This window comes from Portunus trituberculatus, chromosome 43, assembly GCF_017591435.1.
Source record: "Portunus trituberculatus isolate SZX2019 chromosome 43, ASM1759143v1, whole genome shotgun sequence".
NCBI lineage: Eukaryota > Metazoa > Arthropoda > Malacostraca > Decapoda > Portunidae > Portunus > Portunus trituberculatus.
In genome coordinates this window covers 18,264,190-18,289,189 of record NC_059297.1, presented here as the reverse complement: position 1 = coordinate 18,289,189, position 25,000 = coordinate 18,264,190, and the positions used below count along the sequence as shown (strand labels likewise).

At 41.1% G+C, this 25,000-nt stretch overlaps 1 protein-coding gene across 2 annotated transcripts in view; it reads left to right on the top strand.

The window, feature by feature from the left end:
- The window catches only part of LOC123518415 (protein espinas-like), a 514,427-nt gene that overhangs the window by 197,334 nt on the left and 292,093 nt on the right, over window positions 1-25,000 (top strand). The gene's annotated exons all lie outside the window — the stretch shown is intronic.

The window sequence follows — 25,000 nt, the reverse complement described above, 5'->3', positions numbered from 1 at the left end:
GTCTGTGTGGGATGTACCATTTACAATGAGGCAGCAAATAGTGGAATAACTATGACATCATGCACCTTGAATTTTTTGCTGCCATGTCCCACCAGAGGCTCCTGAACAAGGTTAGGGCGCACGTGATTGATGGGAAAGTTCTGTGCTAGATTAGGTCAAGGTTAAGGAACATGCAGGGGAGAATTCTAGCGCTCCCTTTTCTGTCCACCACATTCTTTGTACATTTCTTTGATTTATTTTATAGACTTTGATCATTTCTCGCTTTTACTCTTACACTTATTTCACTGATTTGGAAGTATCGTTCTGGAGTGTGTATTTCGCTCTATACAAGTGAAGAAGAGTGGTAAATTGCTTGCATTTCCAATTGTGTTTTAATGTAAATATGTTGTGGATTTGGAAGTATTTAATTAGGGTATTATATGTGGTCGTGTAGAGCTAGTGATGGTAGTGATGGAGGTATTAGTAGGGTGGTGCTACTGGTGCTGGAGGTCGTGGTGTTTGTGGTGGTGTTCGATTTAATACCAGTGATGGTGATGACTGCGGTACTTGTGATCATGATAGTATATAGTGCAAACGATAATGGCTGTCCTTGTGGTGGTGGTGGTGATGGTGGTGCTGTTAGTGGTGGTATTCCTGAAATAAAACTAAACGAAACGACGCTGGGAGGCTTCCTAATGATCTCCGAAGTTCACACACACTCGTTGCAATTTTCTCACATTTCCACTTTTCCTCTTCCTCACGAAACGTTCGCTCCTAATGGCTTCACTTTTGCGACTCCTTCTCTCCCAACGTCTCTCTCACTCTCTTTAATCTCCTTCGCTTTAATCCTTCCCGATCGTCAGGACTTAACTGAGGATCTTCACAGGAATTTTAGCGACCCTTCCACGCTTCGTCTGCTAAAGGCTTTCCCGGTCACTAAGAACGTCTGTATTAAACGTTTGGGAGTTTCGAACGTTTGTCATTAGAACGTTACCGGGCTGAATCGTGTCTGTGTGTGTGTGTGTGTGTGTGTGTGTGTGTGTGTGTGTGTGTGTGTGTGTGTGTGTGTGTGTGTGTGTGTGTGTGTGTGCAGTCGTGAGAATCGTTAAGATGTGTTGCCGTTTCCGTATCACCACAATCTTACCGTTCCATCTTTAATCTTGTTTTTCTTCGGGTTATCTTCTCCATGTCCGAATGTTTGCGTCTTTCTAACTCTCTCTCTCTCTCTCTCTCTCTCTCTCTCTCTCTCTCTCTCTCTCTCTCTCTTCAATTTCTTCCTTTGTTTGTCTTTCACATATATCTCACCAAATCTTTTTTTGTTTTACCTTTTCTGTTTTTTCCACGCTTTCTCTTTTCACCTTATTAGATCGTCATTCTTCTTTCTCTATACTTTCCTACCATTTTTACCATTCTCTCTCTCTCTCTCTCTCTCTCTCTCTCTCTCTCTCTCTCTCTCTCTCTCTCTCTCTCTCTCTCTCTCTCTCTCTCTCTCTCTCTCTCTCTCTCTTTCGTTTCTTGCACTCTTCATAATTGTATTTTCTTGTCCTCCTCCTCCTCTTCCTCCTCCTCTTCCTCCTCCTCCTCCTCCTCCTCCTCCTCCTCTTCTTCCAACATCAGTCTCTTCCTTGTGCTCAACCTTAAGACGGTCACTGTGTGTGTTCCCTTGTGTGCGCGTGTGTGCACCATGTGGGCGTCTGTGGTGTGTCCGTGTGTGTGTGTGTGTGTGTGTGTGTGTGTGTGTGTGTGTGTGTGTGTGTGTGTGTGTGTGTGTGTGTGTGTGTGTGTGTTCCTTGGATATATTGGCTCTGTTTAATTGAGTTTTTTTATTGTTTATTTCTTTATTTATCATTTGCCTCATGCAGCGTAAGAACCAAAGGAAGAAGAAATAATGATGCGGGATTGGCATTGTAAAGAAAAACATAAGTAATAATCTATGTGTAAGTTTCAACTGTTGAATATGTTATATATGCTGTATATATTTCTAAGGTGGTAGTGGAAGCGATTCTGGCGAGTAAAAAAAGGTGGAAGGAAGATTTACTCGAATGTGTTAACTTATCATCCCTAATTGTCAGGATATTTAAGTGATGTAAGTGATAGAGGAATACTTGTGCCACTGTTAATATATACTTTTATCAGCACTTTTTTTTTTCTATTATTTCCATGTAATTTTCAGTGTTTTAACTTTTACCTACGTTGTCATTTCTACCTATATACGTATTTTTTTTTTTTATTTCTGGTTCCTGTTTTAGATTTGTTCATTTTATTTTTTGGTGGTGGAAGGGGAAGAGGAGGGCAGGCAAGGGTACAGGAGGTGGGAATAAGTTTGTTCTTTTCCTTATTTTTTTTAGCTGAGTTTCTTCTCATGGTGTCAGACAATGAAATATATCCAATTCTAACACAAAAGAATGTCCTACACTACAAAATAATGTCACTTTTTAAATCGCTGAAAGACAGGAAAAAAAAAAAAGTAATAACCTATCGTCTCAAGAAAACAAAAACAAAAAAAAAATATTAAACCCCCAATATATACAGACAGTTGAAACTCATAAAAGATAAAGTAACGCATGAATGAGTGAGATACGGAAAAAAAATATAGCAATAGACAAACTAGCATATCATCCGTAGAAAAAGAACATGGACCTTATAATATGAAACCAGTAATCTCCACAAATAACACGAAAGAAAAAAAAACAAAACCGAACATAGTAAATTGAGTGAAAAAAAAAAAACAGTACGTACCACAAAAGAGAGAGAAAAAATGGCTCAAGAAAACACGCATGACAATATAGAACCGTGACGAGGTGCTACAGTGTCCCAGAGTATCAGTGATCACAGGGGGAGGCACTGCAGCGTGTGGTGGCGTGTGTGGTGGCGTACTGCTGCCCCTCCTCCCTAGCCAGCCAGCCAGCCAGCCAGGCCAGTCCTCGGAGCCTCCAGTCACGCCTCCAAACCACAAGAGGCCGGTGGCGGTTGGGGGACGGTCGGAGGCTGGATGGTATGGGGTGGGGAAGAGAGTGGGGGAAGGAAACAGCCCAGTCCGGAGGATAAGTCTGGGGGAAGAGGATGATGGTGGGGGGCATGTGGTGGTTGTGGTGGCGGTGAGAGATAATGGAGGAGACCCCAAGAATGTGTGTGTGTGTGTGTGTGTGTGTATGTGTGTGTGTTGACTTATATTTTCTATCATTTTTTCTCTAATTCGTTCTCTCTCTCTCTCTCTCTCTCTCTCTCTCTCTCTCTCTCTCTCTCTCTCTCTCTCTCTCTCTCTCTCTCTCTCTCTCTCTCTGTCTCTCTATCTCTTCTCTAACTTTTCCATCTGTTCAATTGGACTTTATTATTGTTACATTAACAAGGAAAGAAATATTGAAAAGACGATTCTCTCTCTCTCTCTCTCTCTCTCTCTCTCTCTCTCTCTCTCTCTCTCTCTCTCTCTCTCTCTCTCTCTCTCTCTCTCTCTCTCTCTCTCTCTCTCTCTCTCTCTCTCTCATGTCGCCACAACTCAACACCAACTAAACCAATTCGTCTCCCTTAACCAAGTCTTATTTATTTAACTTTTCTTTTGAGAGAGAGAGAGAGAGAGAGAGAGAGAGAGAGAGAGAGAGAGAGAGAGAGAGAGAGAGAGAGAGAGCGAAAAGGGTGAGAGAGAGGGAGAAAGGTGAGCAGATCCTGGGACTGATTTAGGTCCATCGATAAGCTTGTTTTCAGAGAGAGAGAGAGAGAGAGAGAGAGAGAGAGAGAGAGAGAGAGAGAGAGGTGTCTACAGTTCATCCTTCATCCCTTAAATCAATTAGTTGCTTATTTCACAGACTTAACGTGACTCTCTCTCTCTCTCTCTCTCTCTCTCTCTCTCTCTCTCTCTCTCTCTCTCTCTCTCTCTCTCTCTCATTTTACTTATTCTGTCATATCTTCATAATTACTTTATTTAATTTTCTATCTTTATTTTCCACGTATAATTCTGTGTCCTTCTTAGGTGTGTTTGCCTGTTTGTATATCTATCTCTCTCTTTTATTATTAATTTGATTCTCTCTATAATAAACAAATGTCTTAGTCCAGCTTTTTGTAGTTCAATAGGTCCATGGCTGACTTAAAAATGATGAGTCTGTTTTTCCTATTAGTCCTATTTAATTATGTAAGCTTCTTTTATTTACTTTTATTGTTTTTGTTATGTAGGAAGATTAATGTTTTTGATTTTTTCATCGTGTATTCCATGGATGTTTTAAAATCTAGAGAGATGAATGTGGTTTTTATTCTTCCTGTTCCTCTTTCATGCATCATAATAATTGTTAGTTTCTTTCTCTATGCTATCATTTCATATTCATTCTTTCTTGTCTATCTATTTACTACTACTTTCATCTTTAACCACAAAGAAAGAGGGGAAAAAAGAGAAAAATAGTCCATCCTTTATATACATTTATTTTTTTACACCTTTCACTTCACTGCTTCACGTCACCTCTTATATCCTTCAATGCAAAGTTCTCGCTCTCTCCTTTACTATCATGGTAGCATTTCATCGCATCACCTCCATCGGTTTACACACTTATTCGTCCGTGTTCCTGGTTATCGAAAGAGCAGCGCCGTCTTGTGGAGAGCTGCCGCAGCGCTTTATGTAACGAAGGAGAGTTTGTGGCGTCGTGAAATCCAAAGCGGGGAAGCTTATCCGTGCTGGAAGGAAGAGAGGAAGAGATACAGGCGAGGAGGGATGCGGGGAAAGTGCGAGTAATGCTGAGAGGGTGCTAGAGATAAAGAAAGCATCTGTGTATAAGAGAGAGAGAGAGAGAGAGAGAGAGAGAGAGAGAGAGAGAGAGAGAGAGAGAGAGAGAGAGAGAGAGAAGGAAGAGCCATTGTCCTAGGAGGGTGGTGTGGCAGGAGGGAAGGAAGGAGCAAAGTAAAGGGAGATACACAGAGGGGTAAGGAGGGGAGGGTAGGGAGAGAAGGAGAAATACGGGCAGTCTGTCTTTATGTCTGTCTCAAAGGGAGGAATTAAGACAGAGAAAAGAAAGGCGCGTTGCTGGGAAGGGAGTAAATTGTTGTGTGTGTGTGTGTGTGTGTGTGTGTGTGTGTGTGTGTGTGAGAGAGAGAGAGAGAGAGAGAGAGAGAGAGAGAGAGAGAGAGAGAGAGAGAGTATAAATGAAGATGTGAGATAAGATAAAATGGACAGGAAGTGAAATCAAATGAAAAATAACAGCATGAAAAATAAGGAATGGAAAATGGTGAATTAAAGAAAGTGGAAAAAATAAGATGGTAAACTATTTAAGAAAGAGAGAGAGAGAGAGAGAGAGAGAGAGAGAGAGAGAGAGAGAGAGAGAGAATCTTCCTCCATATTCACATCTCAAGTTACCTCATCTTCTCTATGCACCTGCTACGCCTCTCTTTCTTCTCCCTCTCCTTCCTTTTCTCCCTCTCCTCCTCTCTCTTCTCTCCTCCTGTTCTCTTACTTCTTCCTTTATGTATGCCACTCCCTCATCCTATCCTACGCACGCACACACACACACACACACACACACACACACACACACACACACACAGAGAGAGAGAGAGAGAGAGAGAGAGAGAGAGAGAGAGAGAGAGAGAGAGAGAGAGAGAGAGAGATGAAATTTACGATGAAATTTACTGTTCTCTCTCTCTCTCTCTCTCTCTGTGTGTGTGTGTGTGTGTGTGTGTGTGTGTGTGTGTGTGTGTGTGTGCGTGTCACTGCTTTCTTCGTTAATTATCTTTTCAAACGTTCTCACGCAGGGGGGGGGGCGGAGGGTACGGGGCAGAGACAGTGACCTCTTTCTCATACTTACTCTCTCTCTCTCTCTCTCTCTCTCTCTCTGTGGATGCAGTAATTATTGGGTGACTCTTTTAGTCTTTTGTTTGTCTGTTTCTGTACATTGTTGCGTGTCAATTAACGTGTCTGTCTACCTGTCTGTGTGTTTCCTTATGTTTTGTTTCAGATATTTCCTTTGATAAACGCGGTCGGCTCTCTCTCTCTCTCTCTCTCTCTCTCTCTCTCTCTCTCTCTCTCTCTCTCTCTCTCTCTCTCTCTCTCTCTCTCTCTCTCTCTCTCTCTCTCTCTCTCTCTCTCTACCGCTATTTCATACCTCAATTAGACAGTGATTTCCTCTTCCTCCTCCTCCTCCTCCTCCTCCTCCTCCTCCTCCTCCTCCTCCTCCTCCTCCTCCTCCAGCGTATTCTTCCCTTTCTATTCCCTCTCTCCTAAGTCAACGTAGAGGGAAGATACCCTCTCATTATTCCTCTCTCTCTCTCTCTCTCTCTCTCTCTCTCTCTCTCTCTCTCTCTCTCTCTCTCTCTCTCTCTCTCTCTCCAAATATTACTGATTATTATCTTATCAGTGTCTTCTTCTTCTTCTTCTTCTTCTTCTTCTTCTTCTTGTTCTTCTTGTTCTTCTTCTTCTTCCAGTTGTGCTCGTGCTGAAAAGCGTGGATGATGCTGCATTTCTTTTTCTTCTTTTTTCATCTTCATTATTTTTTTGTCCGTGTGTGTAAACTCTGGAGTACACGTGTTTTTGTGGTGTTACGCTCGTGTTTCCTTGATTCTTATTACATTTTTCGTGATCTGTTTTTCTCTCTATTCATGTAGTATGTATTAAGTTGTGCATTAATGATTACCTGAAATATATATCTGAGATGATAGAATGGAGATAAAATATGGTCATTAATGTCTTTTTTTCTTTTTATTGGTTTTTTGTTGTCATCGTCATCATCATCATTTTCATTGTTGATGATGTTGTTGTTATTTTTATTGTTGTTGATGTTGCTGATATTGTTGCTGCTGCTGTTGCCGTTGTTGTTGGTTGTGGTGGTGGTGGTGGTGGTGGTAGTGGTGATATTGTTGGTTCAGGTAACGGAATTAACTTTCATGGGTCAGAGAGAGAGAGAGAGAGAGAGAGAGAGAGAGAGAGAGAGAGAGAGAGAGAGAGAGAGAGAGAGAGAGAGAGTTTGTGTGTGTGTGTGTGTGTGTGTAATGGGGTAGAGCACAGAAAAACGTTAAGAGAGGAGAGGAGAGAGCCAGCCAGGGAGGGAGGGAAGGAGAGGGAGAGGGAGAGGAAGGAGGCGGGAAGAAGGTGGAGAAAAACCACCTCCCCACAAGACTGATAAGTTATCTTCCTCTAACGCTGGAGGGAGGAAGAAATCTTGCCTCTCTTGAGAAGGAGGAGGAGGAGGAAGAGAAAGAAAAGGAGGATGACGGTGGTGATGTGCTGTGGTGTGTGGGTGTGGCTTACTTTGCGGTGGTGGTGGGCGTTGAGAGGGGCAGGAAAGGGGTGTGGTTGTGGTAGGAGAGGAGGAGACTGGTGTGGTAGTGGTATTGGTGGTGTTGGTGGTGGTGGTGGTGGTAGGTAAGGGAGGCAAAGAGGAGGTGTGGTGGAGGTGGTCGTGGTGGTTAATTATTGGTTGAGTGAACGAGATACAGGAGGGTGAGCAGGGAAAAAGTGGGAGGAAGCGAAGCGAAGGAATAAGAAGAAGCAGAAGAAGCATAAGAGGGTAGGAGAAAGACTGACAGACAAGAAGAATACAAAGGAAAACAAAGGAAGGTAAAATTAATATGAAGACCATGGATTGGGAAAAAAAAAGTAAAAGGTAAAAGGAAGAAGAAGAAGAAGAAGAAGAAGAAGAAGAAGGAAGAGGAATTTCAGATGAGAAGAAGAAAAAAGAGGAGTAGAAGTAAAATGAGAATTGGTAGAAGAAGAAAAAAAGGGAAAGGAAAAAACGGGGAAAAATAGGAGGAAAAGGAAGAGGACAAGGTGAAAAAAGAAGAGACAGAAAAGAAATAAGAAAAAAAATGAGAAGAAAAAGAAGGATGAGGAAAGAAAACAAAAATAAAAGAAGAGGAGATGTAGTTTGAGAGCTCACAGTGAAGTAACTCACAAAACAAGACTCAATTCAAACTAAACACCAACACAATATGACTAATCAATGGAAACACAAATTACAGACAGACAGACAGGCGGACAGACAGAACACACCCAATATCCTTTCTTTATCCTCACTCTTGCCTCTCCCAACCACCACCACCACCACCACCACCACCACCACCACCTTACGGGCATGGCGGGGAGTTGGGCAGGAAAAAAGGGTGAGGGCAGGTCCTATTATAGTGATAGTGGGCATGGAGGTGGGATTTCTCAGGGTGGTCAGGACAAGGAAGGTCTGGAGCTTACTGGAGAGAGGGAAGTTGGGAGGGGCTGGGGACGTGTTAGGGTCGGTGAGAAGGGATGAGGAAGAGGATAAGTTGAGAATGGAGAGAGTGAGCGGCGGAGGTTTTGAGGTTTAGTGTGTGCGGCGAGGGACTGGATGAGCTGAGAGGTGGCTGGGTGTAAGCTGACGACGAGGTAGCGAGGAAGACGAGTAGCGGCTGCCGGGGTGGTGGTGAAGCCAGGGATTTGCGAGCACGACTGATGAGGACGTGGAGCATTTCAGTGCGTGGTGTAATGGATTGTGTTGCTTGGTTCCCATGTGGGGTTTCTGTCTCTGTGACGGAAGCCTGGTCTTTGTTACGGATGTATCAGGGTTTCAGTGGCTGTCTCTCCATCCATCTATTTATTCATTTATGTATTTATTCATTTACTAGACCTGAAAGATATGAAAGTATGAGATTCATAAAGAAACAGAAAACGAAGATGACGACGAAGAGAAGGAAGACTTGTATTCTCAAACGTTTTTTGTGTTTTATCTCGACAACTTTAAATTCTTTTGTTGCTTTGGTCGTCTTTTGTTAACACTCACCACTGTATAAAAATGTTAGCATGACATGAGTGAAAGAATAAAGATAGTTAATTTTGTCTATTCCAAGATACGTGACTTTTTATGACATTTTTAATACAGCTTCTTAAGACACTGTAGCACAAATATGTCAGAAAATTAGTATGTGATTGTGAGAAAATTGGCCTGCCGCGAAAGTGTTAAATGGGTCTTTTGAAAATTGTTAAGATTTCCAAGAGTGTTTTCATAATTCTAATGGTAATTAAACAATGAAATTGCATCGTCACTGAGTAAAAGCACCGCTGAAAATCCAACGAATAATTTCTGTGATAAAAGACCAAAATATTTAAGAATGCAAGATTAGATGCATTTGTCGTTTCATTGCTTTTCTTCCCAAATACTGGAAAAAACAGTTGTGAGACTTTGCTGTTAAGTCTTAAGTATTGCCTTTGGTATAGTCTGTGTAACGATTAATGTGACTGACATTGTAAATCATCATAATAATTGTATTCTCTTCCAATGCAGCACAAATACTTCTCTCAACCTTCTCCCCTCTTCTCTTTTGTCTTCCTTCTGATGTAGACCACCGCTGCGAAAATCGTCTATTCTTCCTACCTAAAATTTAAATTTCTGCATAACCACAGCTATCTCTCTCTCTCTCTCTCTCTCTCTCTCTCTCTCTCTCTCTCTCTCTCTCTCTCTCTCTCTCCTTTACTTCTTTCAAGATTAATTTATTTATCTATTCACTTTATTTTCATAGCTTTAGTATTATTTCGTTACTCTAATAATGGTCTATTCTAATCGTTATATGCTGAAAGGTAAATTAATTTCAGTAGTTTTCAGCAAGTGCATAAAGGTCTTACTAATAAGACGAATACTGATGTGCATCGTATCATGTAGTCAAGAAATCAAGAAAAGCGAAAGTAATAATAGAAATAGTGTTAGGAATAATACTTTTACTAAAAACACTAATAGTAACTCTGTTTCAGGTAAGGACGAGTGACTTTGAACGTACTGCTTCGGAAGGTGGAAAAGAACAGAAGGATAAAAGGTAATGGTAGTGAAGGAAGAAGAGGAGAAAGAATAGGAGGAGGAGGAGGAGGAGGAGGAGGAGGGAGGAGAGGAGGTGGAGGAGGAGAGATGTTTGAGGGAAAGAGAAGGAGGACAATGAATACTGATGGAGAAGGAGGAGGAGAATTAAGATGTGGTGTTTGATATGGAGGAGGAATACTAGAAAGAATGAATGGATAGCAGAGGTGGAGTTGGTAAGCACTGAAGATATCGTGTGTTGTGATAGGGATCGTGGTTGTGTTGAGGCGGTGAAAATAGGTTGTGGCAACTTTACCAGTGGTGACTGTGATGGAGGTAAAATTGTGATAAGAATTAGGATGATAATAATGATAGAAATTGTAATGAGGGTTAGCTCTGCTATATTCAGCGTTCTACTTCAGGTTACATAGCTAATTACATATAAAACCATCACAGTCAATAGATATGCTGCTGATTTGGTAGTAATAGCAACAGCAACAGTAGCAGCAGCAGCAGCAGGAGCAGCAGCAGCAACAACAACAAAAGCAGCAGCAGTAGCAACAAAAGCAGCAGCAGCAGTAGTAGTGGTAGTAGTAGTAGTAGTAGTAGTAGTAGTAGTAGTAGTAGTAGTAGTAGTAGTAGTAGTAGTAGTAGTAGTAGTAATGATGATGATAATAAATAGTGATGATGATAACCCTTTTGATTATATTGCTGCTGCTGCTACTACTACTACTACTACTACTACTACTACTACTACTACTACTACTACTACTACTACTACTACTACTACTACTACTACTACTACTACTACTACTACTGAGACGAAACGTTACTTCGTCATTCAGATCCTGGTGTTGTGTTGTTCATGATTCATTCAGACGGCACACCTGTCATCATCATCATCATTAGTGGTGTGTGTGTGTGTGTGTGTGTGTGTGTGTGTGTGTGTGTGTGTGTGTGTGTGTGTGTGTGTGTGTGTGTGTGTGTGTGTGTGTGTGTGTGTTTTGCTGTAATAATATTTCTCTTTGTTATTTTTTGTTTTAGAAGATTGATAAACAGAAGATAACAGAAATGAAGATAGATAGATAGATAGATAGATAGATAGATAGATAGAGAGAGAGAGAGAGAGAGAGAGAGAGAGAGAGAGAGAGAGAGAGAGAGAGAGAGAGAGAGAGAGAGAGAGAGATTCCGATATTACCATAGTCATGAGTGGCTTATATGAGTCAAGCGTTATCGTCATGGCGGTCATGTGAGGGAGGGAGTGGCAAGTTTGTGAACTTTATCTGTAGTAGTAGTAGTAGTAGTAGTAGTAGTAGTAGTAGTAGTAGTAGTAGTGTGACATTATAGTATGGTGACACTGCTACTACTCCTATTACTACTACTACCATTATTACTACTACCACTACTGCTACTACTACTACTACTACTACTACTACTACTACTACTACTACTACTACTACTACTACTACTACTACTACTACTACTACTACTACTACTACAACTACTTTTCTTCTTCTTCTTCTTCTTCACCTTCTTCTACTACTACTATTGAGAGAGAGAGAGAGAGAGAGAGAGAGAGAGAGAGAGAGAGAGAGAGAGAGAGAGAGAGAGAGAGAGAGAGAGAGAGAGAGATCATGTAAAACTTGAGAGATTTGAGATAAAAGCATTCAAAGTTGTGGTAAAAGTAAGTGAGATTTTAGGAGGAGGAGAAGGAGGAGGAGGAGGAGGAGGAGGAGGAGGAGGAGGAGGAGGAGGAGGAGGAGGAGGAGGAGGAGGAGGAGGAGGAGGATAGGAGGAGGAGGAGGAGGAGCAGGAGCAGGAGAAGGAGCAGGAGGAGGAGGAGGAGGTGGTGGAGGAGGAGGAGGAGGAGGAGGAGGAGGAGGAGGAGGAGGAGGAGGAAGAGATGGAGGAGATGGTGGAGGATGAGGAAAATGAGAAGAAGAAGAAGAAGAAGAAGAAGAAGAAGAAGAAAATAAGAAAAGATAAAGAAAAAAAGTGAAAACAAAATAAGACAAAATAGCCAATAAGGAGATAAAAGAGAGAGAAAACGTGATGGAGGAATAAAAAAAAGGAAGAGAAACAAAAATATGAATTGAATGAATGAATAAATAAAAAAAGAGATTAAGTGAGAAATGAAATATTGAAAAAAAGAAAAAAAAGAAGAAGAAGAAGAAGAAGAAGAGGATGATTATGATGATGATGATGAAGAAAAGACAATCCTTATCAGTACTATCATAACAACAACAACAACAACAACAACAACAACAACAACAACAACAACAACAACTACTACTACTACTACTACTACTACTACTACTACCACCATTGTTGCTATTATTGATATTACTACTTTTACTACTACTATTACTACTAAAGTGGGAGAGGAGAGCTAGAAGAAGAGGAGGACCTAAAGAGAGAGAGAGAGAGAGAGAGAGAGAGAGAGAGAGAGAGAGAGAGAAAGTAGGAGGAGTAAGGCAGAGGGGCGTGGACAGAGTGTTCCCAAAGCTAAGCGTCGGGGATTAGCATTTGATTAATGGTGCATGCAGATGCGGGAGTGTGGCCACGTGTGTCAGGATGTCCAGTGCGTCCCTCCACCTCTTGTTACCCTCTCCTCCTACTCTCATCTCCCTCTCCATGCTGTCTTGCTTCTATTCTCCTGTCCCTTCCAATACATCTCTCTTCTATCCTGTCCTGCTCCTTCTATCTCTTCCTGCCTAATCTTCCTACCCAGTCTGTCATAATATTTTCCTTTTTTTCTATTTCTGTATGTCATTACTCTACTGTCAATTTTTTACTTTCTCTCTCCCGATACCGGTTTGTTGTTATTGCAATATTCCTCTCACTTAGTCTTTTTACATACACTGTCCTAGTTTCCCTTCTCTCCTCCATTGTATCTCCATCCTAAAGTGTCCCACTCTTCTTCCTACTTCTTATGTTGTTCCTTAGTCTCCGTTAGTCTTCTCCTCTATTTTTTCCCTTTTTTCCATACCAGTCTTAATATACCTTCGGTTGTTATTGCGTTGTTTCCGTTAATACTGTTTTTTCTACATTTTCTTTTCTCCTTCACATTATTCTACTTTCTTCCTCTTTCTGCCAGTCCTCACTCTGCTGAATTGTGCCTTAGAATACGGCAAAGAGCACCAAATTCCACCATTAGTATATGTCGAATTTTTTTTTTTTTATATATATATACCGATTCGTTGGAAATAAAGTTAATTTTTGGTTGTCCTGTTTCATTTATTAATTTCAAGTGCTGTGGTCGTGATGGCAATGGTCCCACTACTATTGATAAAGGTGATAATGACTGTCGCCCTGAAAGGTTTCATGGTCCCAGCGGTCAGCATGTCGCATGATAGTAGGTCTCCAAGCAACTCAGAAAGAAACAATCGTGATTACTGTCGAGTAACATTCTGGACTCTTTCATTGTATTTTATGTTTTCTCCAGTCTTAATTAAATCCTCTGATTTGAAACTAATCTAGTAGCTATAACAGATGACACGGAAATTTGTAGGTTATTAGAGGACTTAACATTCTGGAAATATTTAAACACAGTGGAAAGGTGTTGCTCTTCTTTGAGTAACACAGCACTGTTTGTCTTTCCAGCGTCTTTGGTCCCTTGTTCCTCAGGTTCTTTCTTGGTTCATCTATCGGTAAAGCTTTTCTCTTCAATATGTAGGTCACTTCTGGTGATTTCTCTCAGTCCCTGTCATCGTTTCCGTTAAGGTGTATGAGCCAGCACACTATGCCGTTCTCATTCGCAAATCTGCTTCTTTTCATCTCCTTATGGCGTATCTCACAATAGCATCGCTCATCCTCCTCATCACGATGTTTTCAATGGTCGAGGCTTTTCGTATCATCATCTTTAATAGGCAAAGTTTCACTGTTCTCTTTACAGGTAGAGTACACAGTATGCCCCAGCAAAAATCTTTCATTTTTAATACGATGAATTAAGCCTTACCCTAAGTTTTCTTGCAGAGTTGTTTTATACTTCACCTGATCCATCAGCCATATTATTAGGAGAACGGAATTTTCCAATAGACTACAACGACTCATTTCCAAATACCAGTATTTTTCATTTCAACTTAACTAGATTTTTCGCGTCCCCTTCTGTACTAATCATATTGTCCAGGTAACACAATTGGTCGATGGAATACAGCGACTCGCTTCCAATGTGAATACTTTCCATCCTTTAACCCTCGTACTGGTTCACATTACTTACGGTGAGAATAAAGTCATTACTCATACCACCCATTATGATACCGTAACTCAAATCACCACACCTGGTATAAAATTGCCCAGGGCCATTCCAAACCTCCCTTACAGCACTACATCTGACAGTCACCATTCCAATGCACTGGCTCACTGTTCACACTACTTAAAACGACAGTTAATATTTCCTCAGAAGCTTTAGGAACCTCCCTCCCGTCGATGCCTCCTGTACCTCTTCATATTCTCAAGGGTATCAGTAGCAGGAATCTAATAACCTGCATACAGCTCATCCTCAGGCCAATCCACTTCCAAAACTCTTAAAACTCTACACCTGACGAGATAACACAAATCTTTGCCGTTCTAAGTTCTGCATTGTAACTAACACTTAACACTTGGACTACTTGACCTCACATTTTATCGGAGCAAACAAATTTAACTGAATAAGAAATCAAGTCACATCCACTAAAAGGTCTGAGTTACTCCATCACTCCTCACGTTGTCCGTCAAGGGTGTCTTCCAGAATTATGCGCTAAACTTGAACCACGACACTTGATACGAGGGTCAGAAGATTCATAGCCGTCAAAAGCTAACCAGTGTACAAAAATTATCTTATATGCTTATATGCAAGTTACCCATCTGTTATAAAACTACTTCTTTATCTAATGTAAAGCTCCGTGATCATCTACAGCATACATAGCAACTATCTACTCGTCTACTGTTTAATATCTGCTGTGCGCAAGCTACCCATCTCCTATAGCAATACTTATTTAAACAGTGTACAATTTCGTGATCAGCTATATATTTTTCTACTCTCAGTGCGCTTATCACGTGTGCTTATCAGACCTCCTCCCTCCTTAGGCATCGTGTCAAAAGGCTTTCCCGCACGTCAGCTAATACGAAGTGAAGATGTTTTTTTTTTTCCTTCATATTAACCATCCCCGACCTGCTAATCTATCAGTGTTGCATGAAGCGTCCCTGCCACCAGGAACAAAACGAGCCTCATCGCATCTATAACCATTATCTCCGTAACTCATTCAGCCACTTTTATGATTTGCTCTAATAATTTCAAGCCTCTGTATTTTCCACGCTCTATTGCATCGTCCTTCCTCCTCAGTCACACTCCTCACCCACTCATCTGGAACTGTCCTCGTTCAAGATCGCGCTTATCGAGTCACTTGTCAGGTACCAGTCTCACCAAATCACTGGAGGCTTTCACCATCCCACTAGTTATTTCGAGTTAATCTATTACCTTGCTATCCTCAATTTCTTTTACTTCTCTTTTTCATACAGCGCTTCCTTGTTCAGAAGAAAGACGTTGACTGGAGTTGCTACCTAGTATTCTTAAACGCTTTTAACACATATCAGGATTGTTCTTAAAGGCCAAAGAGGTAATGAGTCAGGTTTTTTTTTTCCTGTTGGTAATGCAAAATCCTTATCAGAATATCACTACAATCAGGGGACTTCAATACCTTCCACTAAGGCCTGTTAAGAATATTCTAGGTAAGGTACTGAAATATTGGAGAAAATGGACCACTGTGTTTATCTTTTCACCGTCTCAGTCACTCTGCTCATTAAGTAATCGTCTGTAATGGTCCTCCCCAGTCATTTCTAGTACTATTAGTGTCATTCCTCTTCTCATATTATCCCTATTGTGTGGAAAGCTGCCCAACAATAGTAAATTTATGCCTATTGTTTGTATTCTCATTTCCCTCATTGCGTAGTTTTGTAAGGAACCGTTTATTTTCTCTGTACGTTATTTTCTTATTTGAATGTAACTAAAATACATTTCCTGCTCTACCTACTTCTCCTCCTCCTCCTTGTCCTTTTCTTGTGACATCTTTCTCTTATAGCATTGAAAGAGAGAGAGAGAGAGAGAGAGAGAGAGAGAGAGAGAGAGAGAGAGAGAGAGAGAGAGAGAGAGAGAGAGAGAGAAATCATAACATAAATATCAAAACGAATTCGATTATTATTTTCACTTCACACTCAAATTCTCGTCACATCTTCATCACTTTCTCTCCATCTGTTGCTCTTCGCACCGGGACAGATAGCTAAGCCTCATTGGGTTCCAGAGGCTGGCATGTGTTTGTCCTCCCTCTCCCCCTCTCTCTAACTCTTCCTCTCCTCCCTCTCCCTCACCCTCTCCCTCCAGGCGCTGCTGCACAATAAATGGTCGGGTGATTATCGTTAATTAGTCTTAGTTACTACACGGCCCTTCCGGTGCGGCGGCAGTTTCCTTGTGGCTCTTTGTCTCTCTGTCTATCTCTGTTTCTTTCTCTCTCTTTGGCTGGGTGTCTGTCCTCTTCCTTTCAAATCTTTCTCTTTGTCTTCTGTGGCTGTGTTCTGCCTGCTCTACTCTTTCTCCTCTTGTGTGTATGTCTGTGTGTGTGTGTGTGCGTGTGTGTGTGTGTGTGTGTGTGTGTGTGTGTGTGTGTGTGTGTGTGTGTGTGTGTGTGTGTGTGTGTGTGTGTGTGTGTGTGTTAGGTTTATGTCTGTATGTTTGTCTGCCTGTCTATTTCCTTCTCTCTCTCTCTCTCTCTCTCTCTCTCTCTCTCTCTCTCTCTCTCTCTCTCTCTCTCTCTCTCCTTGTGATGGTTAGTGACCTCCGTTACCTTGATAGGATGACGGGGGGATTGGAGCCACATCGGCCTTACCTGTTATTAGCATTATCATTATTATTACCAGTGGCGGAACCTTGTCTCTCTCTCATGCCCGAGGATACAGGAAAAAATGCATTTACCCTTGCTTCAAATTTCGTGTTATTATTATTCTTATTTGTCTCAGTGATAGTGTTGCGTAGTTAGTAGTAAGGATGTGGTGTGTAGGAGTATAATTTGGATCATGGTGTTACTGTTTTTGTTGGTGTTGTTGTTGTTGGTGGTGGTGGTAGTGGTGGTGGTGAGATAGTATTAGTAATAGTGTAATAGTCGTAATAGTGGTAGTAGTAGTAGTAGTAGTAGTAGTAGTAGTAGTAGTAGTAGTAGTAGTAGTAGTAGTAGTAGTAGTAGTAGTAGTAGTAGTAGTAGTAGTAGTAACAACATTAATGATAATAATTAAGAGAGAGAGAGAGAGAGAGAGAGAGAGAGAGAGAGAGAAAATAAAACTAGACGACACGAGACGAGCCGACGAAACAGACAGACTAACAAACAAGGAAATAGATAATTTCTTCAAAAGACAGAAACAGACACACAGACAACAACAGGGACAAGACACCAATCTAATACATATACAAAAAAAAGTGGTTTCACCGTGTTTTGCTGGCGTAGAAGTGTTCACAGTAGGAGGCCCAGCAGGGGTACACGTCCCTCGCCCCTCACCCTTGTGTTTCTCAGCCGCCGTTGGTCACGCAGGGAACACATTCTCCAGATTTCTCGGCCGTTTATCTCAGAAAAATTGTGATAATAATTCTACTTGTATTTTCATTATTTCTATAGATGCTGCTGCTTCTACTACTACTACTACTACTACTACTACTACTACTACTACTACTACTACTACTACTACTACTACTATACTACTACTACTACTTAAGATGATGCTAATACTAACTATACTGAAGAGACAGGTGAAAATAAACGATAAATCTTTTTCTATTCCTGTTTACAGTATTTCTGCCAACACCTGACGGACGCCCACCTGTTGTTCTCGCCTCTCACTCTGTCCCTCCCTTCCATTCCCACCCTCCTTCCTCTTCTTCTCCCAGTCCCTCCTCCTTTCTTTCTCTCGCCCTCTCACCGTACCCTTCCCTCCCACTGTTCTCCCTATCCTACCACACTCGTACTCTCTCAACTAACATCTCGCTGACCGTAAACTTCCTTTATCTCTCTCTCTCTCTCTCTCTCTCTCTCTCTCTCTCTCTCTCTCTCTCGATTCTTTCCTGAATTTCCTGTCATGTATATATTTTTCGTTGTTTATCATGTTTTTTTCTTTTTTCTTTTATTTGATGAAAGGTATTGTTCTTTTTTTTGCTTTTATATATCAACTTTATAATTACTATTCTCTTAATTCATTTCCTCCTTCCATTATTTATATTTTTGTATCTCTCTCTCTCTCTCTCTCTCTCTCTCTCTCTCTCTCTCATAGCGCCATCAGTTCCAAATGTCAACTCTTTTATTACTCACTTAACTTCCTCCTTCCATCCATTACTCCTTTTTTTTCTCCTCCTTCCCCTCCCCCCTTCCTCCCCTTCCTCTTCTTTCTCCCACTCACCTGTCCATCAAGACGGTCTTCTCTCCCTCATCTTACCTGTCTTCTCATTCCACCCTCCTTCCCTCCCCTTCCCTCTTCTTCGAACCTCCTCTTGCCCTTCCCTTCCCACCCCCCGTTCTGCCTTTCTTTACCTCTGTAACTCCTTATTCTTTATTCCCCTCCCCTCCCTGCCTCCTTTCCTCCCTCCTTCCCTCCCTGCCTCCTTTCCTCCCTCCTTCCCTCCCTCCTTCTTTCTCTGTTCCCACAATCTGTTGACAATGCTACCCAACTTCTTCCTCCTCCTGCTCCTCTTGTTCCTTGTCTCTCCCGTGTCTCGTCTCGTCTCGTCTCGTCTCTCGTGTCTTGTTTCGTCTTCTCGTCTCCTCTCGTCTCGTCTCGTCTCGTCTCGTCTCGTCTCGTCTCGTCTCTCTCTCTCTCTCTCTCTCTCTCTCTCTCTCTCTCTCTCTCTCTCTCTCTCTCTCTCTCTCTCTCTCTCTCTCTCTCTCTCTCTCTCTCTCTCTCTCTCTCTCTCTCTGTGTGTGTGTGTGTGTGTGTGTGTGTGTGTATTTTGGCATTTCTTTAAAAAAATTCTGCAGGAAGAGATGCATTGAATAACTGAGAGATTATTAATAACATAAGATAATGAAAGAAACTGAAATGATATCTTTTTAGATATGTAAACTTAATTAAATCTTTTTGTTAAAAGCTGAGGAAAATCCTGTTGAGTTATAAACAAAAACAAAAAATCTTCCTCTGCTTAAAAACAGAAAGAGGTCATCCATTTGAACATACATAAAGAGAGGTTGTCCTTTGGTCATATACAGAAAAATCCATCCTTTGGTCATAAAACAGAGGTCATCCTTTCAACATAAATAAAGAGAGGTTATCCTTTGATCCTGTGCAAAAAAGAGGTCATCTTTTGATCATCTACAGAAACGGTTTATCCTTTGGTCATTAATAGCAAGGAGAGTCTTGCAGGGCTGTTGTCACCCTTTCCTTGCTTTTCGCCAACTGGGGGCAGCCTAGCAAAGGGCGCGTTTTCCCCTAGGCTTAGAAAAGCCAGACCATAAAAGTGAAGGGGATATTGAAAGATTGTCAACAGGTCAAAATACTTAATTAAAACTGAAGAAAATCACTAATCCTACTGAAACCAGACTATACATGATGAACACAGACTCTTTTGGCTGAATTTCTACATCTAGAAGACACCCAGGCACAAGCTCCCATTCATCCAGTTCGCCAAACCTTACTCTTGTCTTTTGATTTAACGTTTGAAAGAGATTGCTTGAGGGAATGTTTGCTGTTTGGTCATTTATATTCATCTTTGCTTGATGGAACGTTTGCTGTTCGGTCATTTATATTCACCTTTGATTAGAATTTCAAATATAATGTGAGCATGCTGTCATCTAAGAGAGATTTTTGTTACTTGTTCACTAGTATCTGATGAGTCTTGTGATCCGCATCCTTAAATACTTCGTTCTTTCATGAGAATCACTTTCAGATTATCTGTCTGATTTCCAGTAATGTTTTTTCCCATTGAATCAGTCTCGGAGCATACCACGGAAGCATATCGGCAAATTAATAATATATATCTCGTAAAGTATAGTTATATATTCTTTTATGTTCTTTTTTTCTATATCCCACATTAATTTTACCTAGAAGCTAATAATTTGTGTCGAATTTTCAATTTTATGGTAGGTGATTTGGTTAAATTTAACAAACATTTACCATTTCTAAATGAAGTGCCATAAATTTAACTCTCAAATACGAAGCTTTTGTTGCGAACATGTGATACATATAGATAGGTAAATAGACACCCAGACAAACAAACTTAACATCTTAAATTCGATCTCAGTGTAGTGAAAATGTGAGACAGACAACCAGATAGACAGATGAACAAACCTAGTACCCCTAATTCGATCTCGTTGCAGTGAAAATGTGAGACAGGAGGACAAGCAGGCAAACAAACAAACCTACACTCCTAGCAACACAGAACGCACGGAGAAAGAAATAATAAAAAAAAACAAGGAAAACTCTTTACGTCGATGGTTTGTAAGCACATACCTAATTCATAAGCATCATTTTATCTTCGTTCCAACAAGCAGCAGTTCCTTCAGCAGGTGCGGCGGAACACGTCGTGGTGTCTTGGTGCTCGTGTCCGCCTTAATTATGATGAACAGCTCCCCGGCGCAAAATTAGTAACCGAGGCCCAAAGTCGTGCTCATCTCAGCCGCTGTCAACCATTTAGCACCATTCCTTATCACGCCAGCACCGGTTCACCTTCACCAAGCAAGTCACCACCGCCAAACACCAATGTGCGCTGATGGCCACGTCTGATACCGCGGCTCAAGCAGTAATCAGTATATCCTGCGCAGCCTCAGCTGTTCCTCTTAAGTTGATTTGAGCCTCGCAATAGATTTAGGAATATATGAATAGTGAAGTTTGCACGACCACCACCTCCAACACCGCCATCACTTACTACCACCATCACCACCACCTCCATAACCACCACCACCACCACCAGCACTTATTATAATGATGATAGTGACGGTGAAGAAATTTGTAATAATATATTAATGACATTAGTGACAATATTCACAATGCCACTACTTCTACTACTACTATTACTACCAATATCACCACCGCTACAGCTACTACTACCACTGTTTTGTTGTTGTAGTTATTATTATTGTTGTTGTTGTTGTTGTTGTTGTTGTTGTTGTTGTTGTTGTTGTTGTTTTGATGTGCTGCTACTACTGTTAACTCTGTAAAGGGCCCTTATCCATCCATATAAGTATGAAGCGTGCTTCACTTGTATGGGATTCCTCTCAGGCATTTCTTTTAGATACGGTGGAGTCAAAAATTTTTCGTCTTATCAAATTCTCTCAGTAACTGAATGTCTTCACTCTCCTGTTTCATCGTTGCAATGTTGTATCTCTTGCTATCATCTGTCGCTATTTTCATGCCAACTGCTCTTCTGATCTTGCTAAGTGAATGCCTAACTTCCTCCAGCGGCTTCACTGCAAAATATTTCCTTTATTTTCTCATCCCAATTTTTTCCACCTCTATGTCTTTTTTTTTTTTTGCAAGAATTAATCAATATTCTCAATTATTCATACCTTTCCCCGGCAAACTCCGAAATCCTGCATACTTCTGCATTTCCAGCTTCCTATGACTTGAACTGTCTCAAGACGGAGTTTTTGACTAATTCTATCGACTTTATATGGAAGCAGCATTTCAGTTAGTCTTATTTTTTATTGTTATTTTTACCTTGCCCAGTGCCCTTCCTACATAAAAATCTAAAAAAAAGCTACTACTACTACAACAACAACAACTACTACTACTACTACTACTACTACTACTACTACTACTACTACTACTACTACTACTACTACTACTACTACTACTACTACTACTACTACTACTCCTCCTCCTCCTCCTCCTCCTCCTCCTCCTCCTCCTCCTCCTCCTCCTCCTCCTCCTACTACTACTACTACTACTACTACTACTACTACTACTACTACTACTACAACAACAACAACAACAACAACAATAACTACTACTACTACTACTACTACTACTACTACTACTACTACTACTACTGCTGCTACTGCTGCTGCTGCTGCTGCTGCTACTCCTGCTGTTCTTGCGACAGCTGCTACTGCTGCTGCTGCTGCTGCTGCTGTTGTTGTTGTTGTTGTTGTTGTTGTTGTTGTTGTTGCTGTTGCTGCTGGTGATGCTGCTGTTGCTGATAATAATAATAATAATAATAATAATAATAATAATAATAATAATAATAATAATAATAATAATAATAATAATAATAATAATAATGATAATAATAAGAGTAACATTAATAATGACAAGAATAAAATTGTAACAACAATCAACAACAACAACAACAACAACATCATCATCATCATCATCATCATCATCATCATCATCATCAATAGCAACAATTTCCTCGTTCCTTACCTTGTCCCCTTCTCAAAGTGTGGTATAAAATATTTATATAGTTTCTTTCAGCAAACACACACACACACACACACACACACACACACACACACACACACACACACACACACACACACACACACACACACACACACACACACACACACACACACAGCCCTCCCCTCCTCCCGGGAAGCAAGGTCACGACTCTCCAGCTTCGTCTTGTACCTATTCACTGCTCGATGAACTGCGACTGCGGCATGAAAGAAAACTTATCTTATAAACCGTACCCGCCCAAGCCAGGGTCCTTTAGTATGTGACGTGTGTGCCAACCACTACATCACCAATAGACTGGTATAGTGGTAGTAGTAGTAGTAGTAGTAGTAGTAGTAGTAGTAGTAGTAGTAACTAATGATAATACTGATGAAAATAATAGTAATGATAACAATAATAGCAACAACAATAATGATAATAATGAAAATAATAATAATAATAATAATAATAATAATAATAATAATAATAATAATAATAATAATAATAATAATAATAATAGAATAATAGTAATAATCATAACAATAATATTCTAGTAATTCATATAAGGTGACCCAAACAAATAATTGCACACTCATATTCACATCACTCACACTTTAAAGATAATAGCAACAACAACAACAACAACAACACCACCACCACCACCAACACCACCACCACCACCAACAACAACAACAAAATATTATAACAATCAATGATAAAAAAAAAAAATAGCTATAAAAATATGATCACACTACAGTAATCATCTACCACGACATTACCACCACCATCACCACGTTACAATAGCATTATACCACCACGGATGCCAACGCAGGATGACGAGGAGTCGAAGTGCCGCAAGGAGACAATTCAATGTTGCAATTAATTAACCAAAAGGCACTCACAATATACCTCAGAGGACAGGTGTGTGTGTGTGTGTGTGTGTGTGTGTGTGTGTGTGTGTGTGTGTGTGTGTGTGTGTGTGTGTGACTGTGAGTGTGTGTATCCGGCCAGACCAGGTAGCGGGCCCATGTCAGACCTACTTACCTGTTCTCCAGATTAGACGGAACCAGGTTTTACTCGTTTTGCGTGGGTGGGGAGGAGGGAGGAGGAAGCGGAGGAGGAATGGGTGGGGAGGAGGAGGAGGAGGAGGAAGAGGAGAAAGGGAGTACAATGGGAAAAAAAGACAAGTATAGTGAAAAAATGGTAGAGGGAGTAAGAGAAAAAAGAAAGTAGTATATGGGAAAGGAAAATACTCGTAAAATGAGAAGATAGAAGTAGAAAAGAAACAAAATGAAATAGAAAACAAGTAGAATTAAAAAGAAAAAAAAAAACTAGAACTAATAAGAGAAGAAAGAAAGTACTAAGCAGGGAAGGAAAGGGATATAAAAACGAAGAGGAAATGCAGGAGGGGAAAAAGGGTACGTGAGAAAACAGTGGAAGAGAAGATGAGTCAAGTAAAATGTAGGATAGAGAAAGTTGGATAATATTAACTAAGACAAGAAGAAGACAAGGCAGGGAGAGAAAGAGAGAAAACTAAGGACGAAGGTGAAGAGAAGAATGATGATGATGAAGCGGAGAAGGAGGATCAGGTGGTGGTGATGGTGATGAAGATGAAGAAGCTGCAGTAAGAAGAGGAAAAAAAGATAGGTGTGTTGATTCGATGTGTGTGTGTGTGTGTGTGTGTGTGTGTGTTGAGTTACAGGTGGTAAACGTGAGGCGAGTTAAAAGAGGTTAACATGGAAAGAGGAGAGGAGGAGGAGGAGGAGGAGGAGGAGGAGGAGGAGGAGGAGGAGGAGGAGGGAAGAATATGAGATACTGGTTGGTTTAAGGGTATTTATTTATGAGGATGGACTGGGAAATTAGGAGGACGAGGGGAAAGAAAATGAACAACCAACAAGAACAAGAACCACAACAACAACAATAACAACAACAACGACGACAACAACAACAGCCGGAACTAGAGCAAGAAGAGCAAGAACAAGGAAAACAAGAAAGTATATATTTAACGTGGCAGAAAACAGGTAGTGGTGGTAATAGTGGTGGAAGTGAGGATGGTGATGGTGGTTGTGATGACAGGATAGGTGGTAGTGGTGGTGGTGATGGCAGCGATAAAACAAATGCAAGAGATGAACGTAAGCTTGGAAATGGATAGAAATAGGATATCCACACGCAACAAAATATGTGAGTGTGTGGGTATCTGTAAGTGTGTGTGTGTGTGTGTGTGTGTGTGTGTGTGTGTGTGTGTGTGTGTGTGTGTGGGTCATAATTGTTGCCTTGACCGCGTGGGTTAGATGGGTATTGCAGTTTACGAGTGCAGGGGAAAGGATGCAGCCTGTTAATGTGTGAGTGTGTGTGTGTGTGTGTGTGTGTGTGTGTGTGTGTGTGTGTGTGTGTGTGTGTGTGTGTGTGTTACTGATGCACACAGGAAAACTTAGTGAAGCCCGTATTTAACTAAACACACACACACACACACACACACACACACACAACATCAAAACCATCACCAAAAACGATAAAGAAATAAATCACAACAGCACAAGAGAAAATATATATAGTAAATCCTGACATATACCCCTTAAGGATAGAAAATAGTTCACCACACACACACACACACACACACACACACACACACACACACACACACACACACACACACACACACACACACACACACACCTACAGCCTCACCTTGAACCATTCTCTTTAGCCCCGACCATCTGAAACACCTAGCACACTCACTGCATTAGAAGGACGAGAACGACGAGGAGGAGGAGTAAAGGAGGAGAGGGAGTAGGGAGGAAGAGGCAGCGTAGAGGGGCATTGGGGGCACAGAAGGGCATCCTACCACCACTACCAACACTACCCACCAGCCACCACCACCAACAGACTGACTCCATCACCACCATCTTGTC